Here is a 12,397-nt window from a genome sequence, read left to right on the forward strand (position 1 = left end):
CTCTTCTGCACATGTCATGGTGACCCTTGACCTCCAGAATCGCAGGAATCGAGCATAGCCATGCTGTTGCTAAGGACAGCCACACTTTACGGCAGAAGGTCAAAAAAATGTAACGCTTCCACCCATTTGATATCGCTCGCGGTAACGGCCATTTAAAAAAATGTAAAATAGCTGTTTTGAGAATGGGCGAGAAGCCGGCGATCTGAAAATCCTTTTTTAATGCCCACGCCGGAAATAACGCCCATTTTTGGGCGATAAGCACAAAGGGGTGGTGGTTCTAGCTCTTAGTACCTAAAGATCCTATGCGACAGTAATTCAGAATTATTTGTAACACAGATTTCCCCAAATATATACGATGTCGATACATACGAATACCATTTGCAGTTTTGTGTGTTTTAATTAAATTAATGTCAGCCATGCTGCCATTTTAGTTCTGTTTTTACTTTTCTCAACTCTTTAGATTTCCTGCACACACTTCCTCAGACGCCAGGGGCCAATTTGAACCCAACTTGCCTTTGGGAAACTGACAGGGCCAGGTGGTTTTATACGCCACTGGATTTTACTTTCCACTGAAGTAAATGGAGAGTAACACTGGACGGGGTGTAAATCCGGTGTTCCACCCGATCCAGTGGGTTTCCCGCCTGGTGAGTTAGGTTTAAATTACCATGTAAGAGTAAGAAGGAAAATTGTCACATCACAGTCTCTTACCTGTGTCTTTACTACACCAGTCACAAGAAGGTGTATGACCATGTTATCAATTGGCTCTGTCTTCTTTTTCGTGCGTGCAATATAACAGGGGTAACTTTCATCTTTACCGCCGTGGCGGTGAATTGTCGGGGCAGATTACCTGCCCGTTATTGAACCCAGACGATTTTCACCCCATTGAAATCAATGGTGGGCAATCTTTCTACCACATCAGGGCTCAGGTAGCAATGGGCCCAGGTTTGAAAATGATCCCCACTACCCCAAGAGCCATAGCTGTCAAATATTAAAAATGAATGAGAAGTGAGATGCAGTGGAGAAACGCTCTATAGAGTGATTGGCTGCAGATTCCATTTCCCGTGCCCTGTTAAACTTGCCCCCACATTATTGAGGGGAGAAAATTGGAGAGCTCATCATCTCCAGGATGCTCTCAGGCACATCCCAGCATCTAACTCAACATTAACAGTAACACAGACGAAACATAACCTGGGCAGATTGGAAAGGGGAAAACAATGGAAAGGAATCACCGAATATCAGTTAATATCAGTAAGATCATTGAACATGGCATTATTCAGGATCATAATACAGAATTCCCCAAAATATTACTTAATTAAACAGCATGACAAACACATAAGAAACTGATTGAGATATTGGTGCTAAAATCAATACGATTTAAATCCAGTCAGGTTCCGATAGTGCTGAGTATTTTTTCTGCCAACCTGGGCGTCATTTAAATCCCCCATCACTGACTCTCACCTGAAGCCAGCGGGGATGACATAGGGGTCAGCCAGCGCGAGCAAGCAATTGTGGCCGCAATTTTTCCTACCGGGTCGGGAGAGAGCCGGGCGACTTCGGGTGCTGATTGGAACCCCGCTGTCGGCTCCATCCCACTCTGTTGCAGTGATTTTACCAATTGCGCTTGTTAAGCCCGCCTTGCGACGTTCCAGGTCAATTAAAAGGAAGCGGGTCTGATGATGTCATTTGATGATGCGTCATCAGCCAGATTCCTTAAAGGGGCCAAACCACATTAATTTTGAAGTTGTGCTGTCAGTGTTCTGCGGCATCAGGTGCTGCAAACACTAACAAGCACTGCACAAAGGTGCAAGGCTGCACCCAGGCTCTCCCATGTCTCCCTCCATATGCTTATGGAGGGAGTCACAGCACACAGGGAGGTACTCTTCCCTTCCAAATGGGTGAAAGACACCTCTCCAGGAGACCAACGCAGACTGGTTGCACATTATACACGAGCAGGAATGTGGTCAGGAGGACCTGGCTGCAGTGGCGCAAACCTTTCAATGATCTCAGTAGACCACAAAACGTTACTGCAAAGCCACACTCAACCTCATCCTGCTGTGCCACTCATCAAATCCCATCATTCTGCCTTCCCCACCCTACTCCTGGACATCCTTACTCACACCAATTTAACTTGCACCTCCACCCATCCCTCTCTCTCTATCTACATTATCACTTCCTCTTCTCACTAGCCACTCCTTCACACTCACCCTCATCCGTGTCCAATCATACCAACTAATAACACACAAGGATAGGCACTGGGTCTTTTAGCCAATGTTCATATAAAGTTTCTGTTAAAGTGTTGTCAAACATTGAAATCATTAATTTCAGCACTTTGCTTTCTTGGACAGATTTGTCATCATCATCATAGGCAGTCCCTCAGAATCAAAGAAGACTTGCTTCCACCCTAATAATGAGTTCTTAGGTGACTGAACAGTCCAATATGAGAATTATAGTCTATGTCACAGATTGGACAGACAGTTATTGAGGGAAAGGGTGGGTGGGACTGCTTTGCAGCACGCTCCTTCCGCTGCCTGCGCTTGGTTTCTGCATGCTCTTGGCGACGAGACTCGAGGTGCTCAGCGCCCTCCCAGATGCACTTCCTCCACTTAGGGCAGTCGTGGGCCAGTGACTCCCAGGTGTCAGTGGGGATGTTGCATTTTATCAAAGAGGCTTTGAGGGTGTCCTTGAAACAATTCTTCTGCCCACCTTGGGCTCGCTTGCCATGAAGGAGTTCCAAGTAGAGCACTTGCTTTGGGAGTCTTGTGTCAGGCATGCAAATAGTATGGCCCGCCCAATGGAGCTGATCCATATGGTCAGTGCTTCAATGCTGGGATGTTGGCCTGGTCAAGGACGCGAATGTTGGTGCGTCTATCATCCCAGGGCATTTGCAGGATCTTGCGGAGGCATCGTTGGTGATATATCTCCAGTGATCTGAGGTCCATGTCTCTGAGCCATACAGGAGGGCAGGTATCACTATAGCACTGTAGACCATGAGCTTGGTGGCAGATTTGAGGGCCTGATCTTCGAACGCACTTTTCCTCAGGCAGCCGAAGGCTGCTCTGGCGCACTGGAGGTGGTGTTGAATGTCGTCATCAATGTCTGCCCTTGTTGATAAGAGGCTCCCGAAGTATGGGGGGGTGCACATTGTCCAGGGCCGCGCCGTGGATCTTGATGACTGGGGGACAGTGCTGTGTGGCGGGGATAGGCTGGTGGAAGACCTTTGTCTTTCGGATGTTTAGTGTAAGGCCCATGCTTTCGTACGTCTCAGTGAAGATGTTGACGATGGCTTGGAGTTCAGCCTATGAATGTGCGAGGATGCAAACGTTGTCCGCGTACTGTAGCTCGATGACAGAGGTTGGGATGTTCTTGGATCTGGCCTGGAGACGGCGAAGGTTGAACAGGTTCCCACTGGTTCTATAGTTTAGTTCCACTTCAGCGGGGAGTTTGTTGAGTGTGAGGTGGAGCATGGCAGTGAGGAAAATTGAGAAGAGGGTTGGCGCAATGACGCAGCGCTGCTTGACCCCGGTCCGGATGTGGATTGGGTCTGTAATGGGATCCGTTGGTAAGAATCACGGCTTGCATGTCATCATGGAGCTGGTGGAGGATGGTGACGAACTTTTGGGGGACAGTCAAAATGGAGGAGGATGCTCCATAATCCCTCGCGATTGATAGTGTCAAAGGCCTTTGTAAGGTCAAAGAAGGTCATGTACAAGGGTTGGTGCTGTTCCCTACATTTTTCTTGCAGCTGTTGCGCTGTAAAAATCATGTCCGTTGTACCCAGTAGGGGACGAAATCTGCACTGTGAGTCCGCGAGGAGCTCCTCAGCCATAGGGAGAAGACGGTTGAGGAGGATTCTCGTGATGACTTTCCCAGTGGCTGATAACAGGGAGATTCCTCTATAGTTGCCGCAGTCGAACTTGTCCCCTTTTTTAAAGATGGCCACGATTACTGCATCTCTGAGATCTCCTAGCATGCTCCCCTCCTTCCAGATGAGAGAGATGAGGTCATGCATTCGTGCCATTAGTGCCTCTTCGCCATTCTTTAGTGCCTCAGCAGGGATTCCATCCGCATCCGTAGCCTTGTTGCTCTTAAGCTGATGGATGGCTTTTTCTACCTTGTGCAGGGCTTGGATTTTGCTGAGGTGGTGGCAGGAAGCATGCTGCGGGATGGCATCGAGAACACTCGAGTCAAAGGCAGAGTCTTGGTTGAGGAGCTCTTCAAAGTGCTCCTTCCAGCGGGTCCTGACTGCCTCGGTGTCCTTGATGAGTGTCTCCCCTTCCCTGGCCAGCAGTGATGTGGGACCTTGGGTGTTTGGGCCGTAGGTGGCCTTGACTGCAGTGAATTCTCACACATCATGGCTGTCGGCCAGCTGCTGTAGCTCCTGTGCTTTCTCCACCCATCATCTGTTCTTTAGGTTGCAGGCTTTTTGTTGGACCTTGACCTTAAGCTGTCTATAATGCTGCCTTGCTGCTCCCGAGTTGGGTTGTTGTTTTAGGCTCAGAAAAGCCCTGCGCTTGTGACCTATTAGCTCTTGGATCTCCTGGTCATTCTCATCAAACCAGTCCTGATGTTTCCTGGTTGAGTGACCGAGCGTCTCTTTGCAGACACTGGTTATGGAGGCCTGGAGGGCAGACCAAGCGCTGTGGGCATTCTGCGTCTCGGGGTCATCAAGGCATGGCAGGCTAGCAGTGAGGCGCTGACTGTATAGAGCTCTCTTAGCTGGGTCTTTGAGTGCCCCGGCATTGACTTTTTTGTGGCACTGCTCCTGCTGCCATCGCCGCTTTGGGGCTATGTTGATGTTAATGATGGAAAAGATTAGGCGGTGGTCTGTCCAGCAGTTGTCAGCACCTGTCATGGTGCAGGTGATGCGGACATCCTTGTGATCCCTGACTCGAACGATGACATAGTCGAGCAGGTGCCAGTGTTTGGAGCGAGGGTGTTGCTACGATGCCTTGTACTTGTCCCTTTGGCGGAGCAAGGTGTTGGTGATGACAAGGTCATGTTCTAGACATTTTGTCAAGAGCAAGGTACCGCTGGAATTGGTTCTCCCTACCCTCTCTCTGCTGATCACGCCTCCCAAGAGGTCTGTGCCCTTGCCGGCTCTGGCGTTGAAGTCACCGAGGAGGATCAGTTTGTCGTTCGCAGGGATGCGGGACAGGGATTTTTCGAGGCTGGAGTAAAAACCCTCTTTGGTCTCATCTGCTGCATCGAGTGTTGGGCCGTACGCACTGATGACTGTGGTGCATTGATTCCGGGATAGGGTGAGTCGGAGAATCATGAAACGTTTGTTAATCCCGCAGGGGCGGTCGACCAGCTCGTTTTTGATAGCAAAACTGACTCTGTGGAGGTGGAGTTCTTCCTCTGGTTTCCCTTTCCAGAAGAAGGTGTAACCTCCACCTTGTTCCTTGAGCTGGCCTTCCCCTGCTTGCCAGGACTTGCTTAGGGCGCCGATATCAACATCAAAGCATCTAAGTTCCCAGGCAACTATGGCGGTGCGGCATTCCAGTCTGACACTGTTGGAGTTGTCCATGAGGGTCCTGACATTCCAGGTCCCGAACTTCATGTTAAAGGAGTGGAAAATGCCTGTGTGTGAGTTCTTTTAACATGGGGTGGCCATTGCACACCAACAACCACATGGGCTTAGCTGAGCAAGGTCTTGGTCCAGTGGCAAGGGGGTCCAAGATGACTGGAAACCAGATTTGTGTGCACCTTGGGAAATGCCTTAGTGAGTTGTAATGATTGGTGAGACATAACAGTAAACCCCACATTGGTGATGATTATGAAAGGAATAGCTTGGGCACTCTGAGGATGCTTTATGGTGTTGGCATGGGGTGGTGCCAACCTGGTGCATCATGTGGCAGCCATGGCGTACTGCATTAAGTGAAGTAAATCTGGCCATGGTGAGGCCATCCCTGGCCTCCTGGACAGCAATGTGCTTGGGTTCTGATGCCTTGTGTCCTGTGCAACATCAGGTGATTGCAGAGAAGTTTGGTGTTGTTGTTGGTGTTGCTGGTGTGCCTGATGATGTTGGTGTTGGGGCTGATTGTGGTGGGATTCTGAGGACCAAGGTGAGATTTTTTTCAAGGGTATTGATGCTAATGGAATGGATGGCAGCTGAAGTTGAGATGACTGAAATGATCTGTCAATGTTTAGATAGGTTGTTCCAAGGAGTTGACACTGGATAGAGAGTATACTCCAAACATTTCCAACCTTCCTAAAGCTGAACAGTGTATTCCAAATCCTGAAGGGTCCAGCTTCTAACATTGGAAAGTGAATAGCTGTGAAGTGGTAGATTTTATACCACTTTTGCAGCTGTCACTTATTCACAGCAATGGAGAGTCACTGAAAAGCCGACGTACCTACCTGACGTGATCTCCGAGCGATGGAAACCACCTGAAAGAAAAAGGGTTAGTAGCTGGTAAAATGTTGCTTAAATACCTTTAAACACCATTTTAAGTATTTCAATTGCCTGACCCCGCCCCCCCCCCCCCCCCCCCCCCGCTTAGTGCAGGGTTTACAGAGCGCAGGCAGAGCCGGCACTTGGGAAACTTACAAGGAGGCGGGTTCAGAGCGGGATCCTGGCCCGCTGTCAATCTTTTAGGTTTTGACAGCGGACCCACCTCCAAACCCGCCCTCTGAGCTCCGGCAAAATCCCAGCCTGTGTGGCCACAGATCGCCGCCAGAGAACCACAGGAATGGTCCTTGGCGAGATTGGTGCGGAAGGAGGGGGTCTGTGGCCACTGGTAGGTGGAAGCCCGGGGGAGAGAAGAGGAGGCTCAAGGATTCTTTGCAGGATTGAGGTGTTGTCCCCAAAGCAAGGCCGCTGAAACGTAACATTTACGGCTGGGATCTGACATTTCCAATTTTCAGCAGAGTTTCTATATTCCGTTGCACTCTTGCTGAAATGCCACTGGAACGGAGGAATAGATTCAGCTCCAACCAAATGTTTTGTCCCCTGTAATTTTGCTATAGAGCTGCTGAGTAATTCCCTAATTGTGCCAAACTGTGAATCAACTGGCAGCAGTGTTCGATGGTGATAAAGTTATAATAGCCTCACGGTCATTCAATCAAAGTCATTTCAGCTCCTTCTAACTTTATTACTATAATTTTTATTTTATTGCGTCCACATTGAGGTTATAATATCTAAATTATAAAGTGAGTAAAAGGTTTCAGTTTGGTCCCAGGATTCCCAGAGCTTAACTGTCTTGTGTTATACTGTTAACTGAAATCACTGATTATATTTATATCAATATGCATTTATTACCTATAAATTTATATCTGTCACTGGTACTCTCTTTTTTTCACTCTTTCTTATCCTAATCCCTTTTCTATATTTCCATCTGATGTCTCACTGACTCACATTTCTTCACAATGGATCACTTTCTCTCACTTTAGCCTGACCTATCTATTTCCAAAGAGTGCCCTGAGCAACTGAGCAATGAATCTTTTAATCTTGCTTCATCCATTGTTGAGGCTGAAGCACTCCATCTTTCCATCTATTTTGACAGCAGTAACTTCACTAGAACTGGGTCAAAAACCTGCCTTATAGAAAAAAGATATGAGAGTCCATGTACAACAAAAGCATGGGAAATAAAGAAAGAGAAAGAAGCTGCAGATTCAGCAGAAGTTAAATGAATACAAATATTGCAAACAAAACACGGTGGATTGGTGTCAGAATCAATATCAATTTTAAAAACGATTTTTAATTTGCTTTGGTCTCATCAAGGGACTGGATGGTGATGGGAACCAGCTGTTAATCCAAACCAGACTTCTCATACAAAAAGGGGAAAAGCATGTAAGACACATTGGCTTATAAATTACATCATGCAGAGGCCATTTTTCAGGCTTAAAATCGGTGCTACAGGGTCCCACAGGGCATGTGGTGTGTACGTGCTCATGCCGCGGCGGGTAAGTGTCGTAAGCCATCTTGGTATTAAAGCTCACTATGTTATGGTCTCAATTTTAACCCTCCTCACCCAGCAAGAATGGTGAGTGGGAGAGGTTACCGGCCTGTCCAAAGTCGATCCGTTCCGCACCGGTGCCATTTCAACTTCTCCTACCTTCAAGTCAGCCGAGGCTCCCACTCCAGACAGGTGGGCGCCTTCTTTAAATTTCAAAGTCACAGCCTCATGACGTCATTGGTATCAGCATCGTGATTTTAACAATGAGTCAGGCAGAGGCCCTTCCGGTGTCAAACCTGACAGCCAAACCACGGTGGAAGGTATCGATTGGCTAGAAGAGGCCATGTTAAGTTTTGTAAAATTACTTTTGTGCAAAATTCTTGTGAGCCAGGAGGAGCAGGAGTGTGCCCCACAGGCCTTGGGCCTCCTAGCCCCAGCCTTATGCAACGGGCCTTTTGTTTGCCCTGGATGCCTGTAGAGGAGCCGTAAACAATATGGTGGGCAGCGTGCTTCTAGTGCTAAATGACCGCATGCATGCCAGCTGCCTTATTGGACCCTCAAGCACCCATTTTACACATGTAAAATGGGATCAGAGTGATCCAACTTCTAAGCCATTGAATCGTGGACGCTATAGCATGCCTGTCATTGTAAAACAATGCATCATTTCACTTATAGTGAACAACATCACAGGAGAGCCATTAGTTCTTTACAAAACTTGCAGCACAAGTGAATCAAACAAAAACAGTCTTGTCTACTCTTCTTTCTCTTAAGCATTTGGCAGTTGAAATTACGAATCCTTAAACAGTATTTAATATTAAATAGACACTAATCTGCTTTCCTAATGGGCCTTGAATCCTGACAGGTTGCCTCTCAGTGGCCTGACACGATGTGTTCCTTTTGCCAATTGCCCTTTTCCCACACTGCCGATAAAAGTGAAGGAATTTGCAAATGCCTGGGGCTGTCATTTATCAAGCTCTCAAGATTCACTTTTCTTCTCCTTTGCAATTGCTTTTCGTCCTTGAAGGTCTGCTTTAATTAGAACAAATTAAATTATTACCTTTCTTCACCACGAGTTTTAAACCACAATCCACCCTTAGCCCATCCCTTATAAAAACAAATAGTAGAAAACCTGGAAGTAGTTGCCATCACTCAATTGAAAGGTTTATGTTAGGCTGAACCTTAAAGGGGAGCTAAGTTATACTTTCCAGTAAAACATGCCAATAAATATCTATTTCCCAAGGTTCCAATTCCCTCTGCAAACCATGGGATTCTGAAATATATATTGTATGCTTTACTATTATTTATTATCAATGCTGCATTTTGGGCGGGGGGTTTGTGGCAGTGGTATGGCGTTGTGCCCCAGTCTCCTTCGCCTGCAGAGCGTGACATAATCGCCGTGCTCATCGTCCCAATAGCGCCCCGGACCTGAACTTCGGTTCTGCCCCCTGCAGCATCGCCGGGCAAAAACACCGGCAGCTGCAGGAGGTGTTCATCAGGAGGCCGGGCACGACGGAGGCGATGCTTAAAGGCGATGTGGCTGAGGAAAGTGAAAAAAAAATTCAATCCTCTGATATTTTTTTCCTGTTTCTTGCCCGCACTCGATCAGCCCAGCATTTTGCTGCAGTGCATTGGACTGATCGGACTAGATTGTGGCTGCTGTTGGGGTGAAGGTAAGTCCTTCTTTTGCAGAACCTGCAGCGAAGGTCTTTCCATATAAGGGAGGGAAGGAGCCTTCCAACGCGGCAGCACTGCACAGCCCAGTGTGCAACGCTGCACAAGTACCGCCTTGCCTGCTCACTGTTGTGCTCCAGGAACGCAAACGGCAATTTTTTTTTAAGTTTGAAAACATCAGGGCCTGATGCTAATTTTTCAAACTTTTAAAAGTTGACGCCCTAAACAAGGCGCTCCCGAATTTCTCCCCCTTAGAGTGGATTTAGAATAGGTTCTATTATTGGTTGCATATTGGTTGCAAGGCTACCTTCAAATATAATAAGGCTGACTGACCCATTACTGACCCTGTGGCTATTTTCTTTTTCAGATGTTAACAGACCTCATGTATATTTATAGCATTTTCTGCTTTCATTTCAGATTTCCAGTATTTAGCAGTCTTTACAGTAATAACAACACTGTCCCAATAGGACTGAATGTCCAAAACAGAGCCGACTCTCCCATTATTGGCAGTGTACAAAGCAAAAACTGCTTATAAATATAATAAAGACCTTCCGGTGGGAGTTGGCCAGATTGTACAGAAACAAGGCCGATATCCGAATACAGGGCCTTATATCGGGGCTTGTCGGGCATCTGTCGGCCCCAAATGTGGTCTTTGGCATAAGAGAGGGTAGCCAGGACTTCCTGTATCAGGAGTTCTCGCTCTCCTGTCCATCAGTGGGATCCACAGAGGCAATGCCTAATTGGATAAGGCATATCGGCCGACCAGGACAGAAGTGAGACCCACCTGGGAAGCCAGGCCAAGTTCGAGATCTGAATCCCTGACGAGGATCTGTTTAAAAAAATATCTATTTTCAATACAGCCCCCTTACACGCTAGAGATGTTTTCCAGCTGCTTTCCGAGGCAGGCACCCAAGTGATGCGGGTGGCCACCGTTGGCAGACAAATTTGGAAAAGGCCCACCCCATCCTCTGGGAAGTCAACATCTCAGTAGTTATGCTGGTATATGCCCCATCATGGATTTTTGAAGGCACTGTCCTGTTACCAACTGATTGTCCCAGTACTGACAATGTATATAAAAGTCTGACCATATATAACAACAACTTGTGTTCATACAGTGTTTATAAAAATAAAGACATTCCAAGGCACTTTATAGAATGAAAAAAATAAGCACTCACCATGGGCTGGATTTTCAGTTCTGCTCATTTCGGGGTAGTAATGGCGGCGGGGGTGGGTAAAGTTTGTGCCTGGGAACAGTTTGCGCCTCAGTCAGCAAAATGCACCAGCTGGGCCCTGAGTGTGGGGCGAAACATTAATGGAGAATTTGCACACCTTTCTTAGGGCGCTAGGCTGGCTGAGCAAGCGAAAATCCTGAGCTAAACACTCAACCTCAGAACGCTCTGAGAGACGCCTGGAGGGGGCGGGGCGGGGGGAGGGGGGAACCTGAAAAAAAATTCCCAATAAATATCTCTCGCCATCACAACATAAATCGCAAAAAGAATTAAACAAAAAACAATCACACTTAGCTGAGGTTGACATTATTTACTTCACTGCTGCCGCTACAGCTCGGACCGCCAGCTTTCACAGGCGGTCCCAGCAGGGTGCTCTACGGAGCGCTACAGATTGGGCGGCTGCCAAAAATCGAGCCGGTGTTGCAACCAGGGTCATTGCACACTGGCTCACCTCTTCCGGACGGTAATGATCCGTCAAAACCGGCACCGAAAGTCCCGGCGGGGTGCTGGAAGCTGGCCGTCCACCAGGAAGTGCTTACCGCCACCATTGTCGGCCCTCCGGGGTGCTAACAGAGGCGACGGAAAACCGAAAATCCATCCCCATGTCTTTATTGACTGCATATATAACTAAACTGTGTAATTAAAAGATTGGCCACGTCTATACCAAAACTGACTTAGCCAGCACTGAATGTTCAAGTACTAATTCTGACCATAACAGAACTGATTGTCCCATTACTAACTGTATATAACAGGACCGGCTTTGCTTACATAACAGCCCGATCACATAAGGAAATACATAAGAACTTACTAACAGCCTTGTTTCATTCAGGATTATAAATCTGTGCATTTGCTTGTACTCTGATCTATAAATTTTTCTATTAAGTTATTTATACAATTTTGAAGCCGAATAGTAAGTGAGTTTTCATATTATTATGTATTTTACTTTCCATGGAACATTTCACCAATACATAATCCTGTCAGACGAATTAAATTCTCAAATTCTTTAAAGTCCAGCCCTGGCTACCGGTGTGGTGCCAGAGGACTGGAGGACTGCTATTGTTTTACCTTTGTTTAAAAAAGGAGACCGGGATAGGCCGAGTAATTACAGGTCAGTCAGCCGAACCTCGGTGGTGGGAAAATTATTGGAAAAAATCCTGAGGGACAGGATAAATCTTCATTTGAAAAGACATGGATTAATCAAGCTCAGCATGGATTTGTCAAGGGAAGGTCGTGTCTGACTAACTTGATTGAATTTTTCGAGGAGGTAACCAGGAGGGTCAATGAGGGCACTGCGTATGATGTAGTGTATATGGATTTTAGCAAAGCTTTTGATAAGGTCCATTATGACAGACTAATCATGAAAGTAATAGCTCATGGGTTCCAGGGCAAAGTGGCAAGCTGGATCCAAAATTGGCTCAGAAGCAGAGTAATGGTTGATGGGTGTTTTTGTGACTGGAAGGCTGTTTCCAGTGGGGTTCCGCAGAGCTCAGTGCTGTGTCCCTTGTTTGTTGTGGTATATATCAATGACTTGGACTGAAATGTTGAGGGTATGATTAAGAAGTTTGCAGATGACACTAAAATAGGCCGTGTTGTTGATAA

Source organism: Pristiophorus japonicus, chromosome 4 (assembly GCF_044704955.1).
Source record: "Pristiophorus japonicus isolate sPriJap1 chromosome 4, sPriJap1.hap1, whole genome shotgun sequence".
Taxonomy (NCBI): domain Eukaryota; kingdom Metazoa; phylum Chordata; class Chondrichthyes; family Pristiophoridae; genus Pristiophorus; species Pristiophorus japonicus.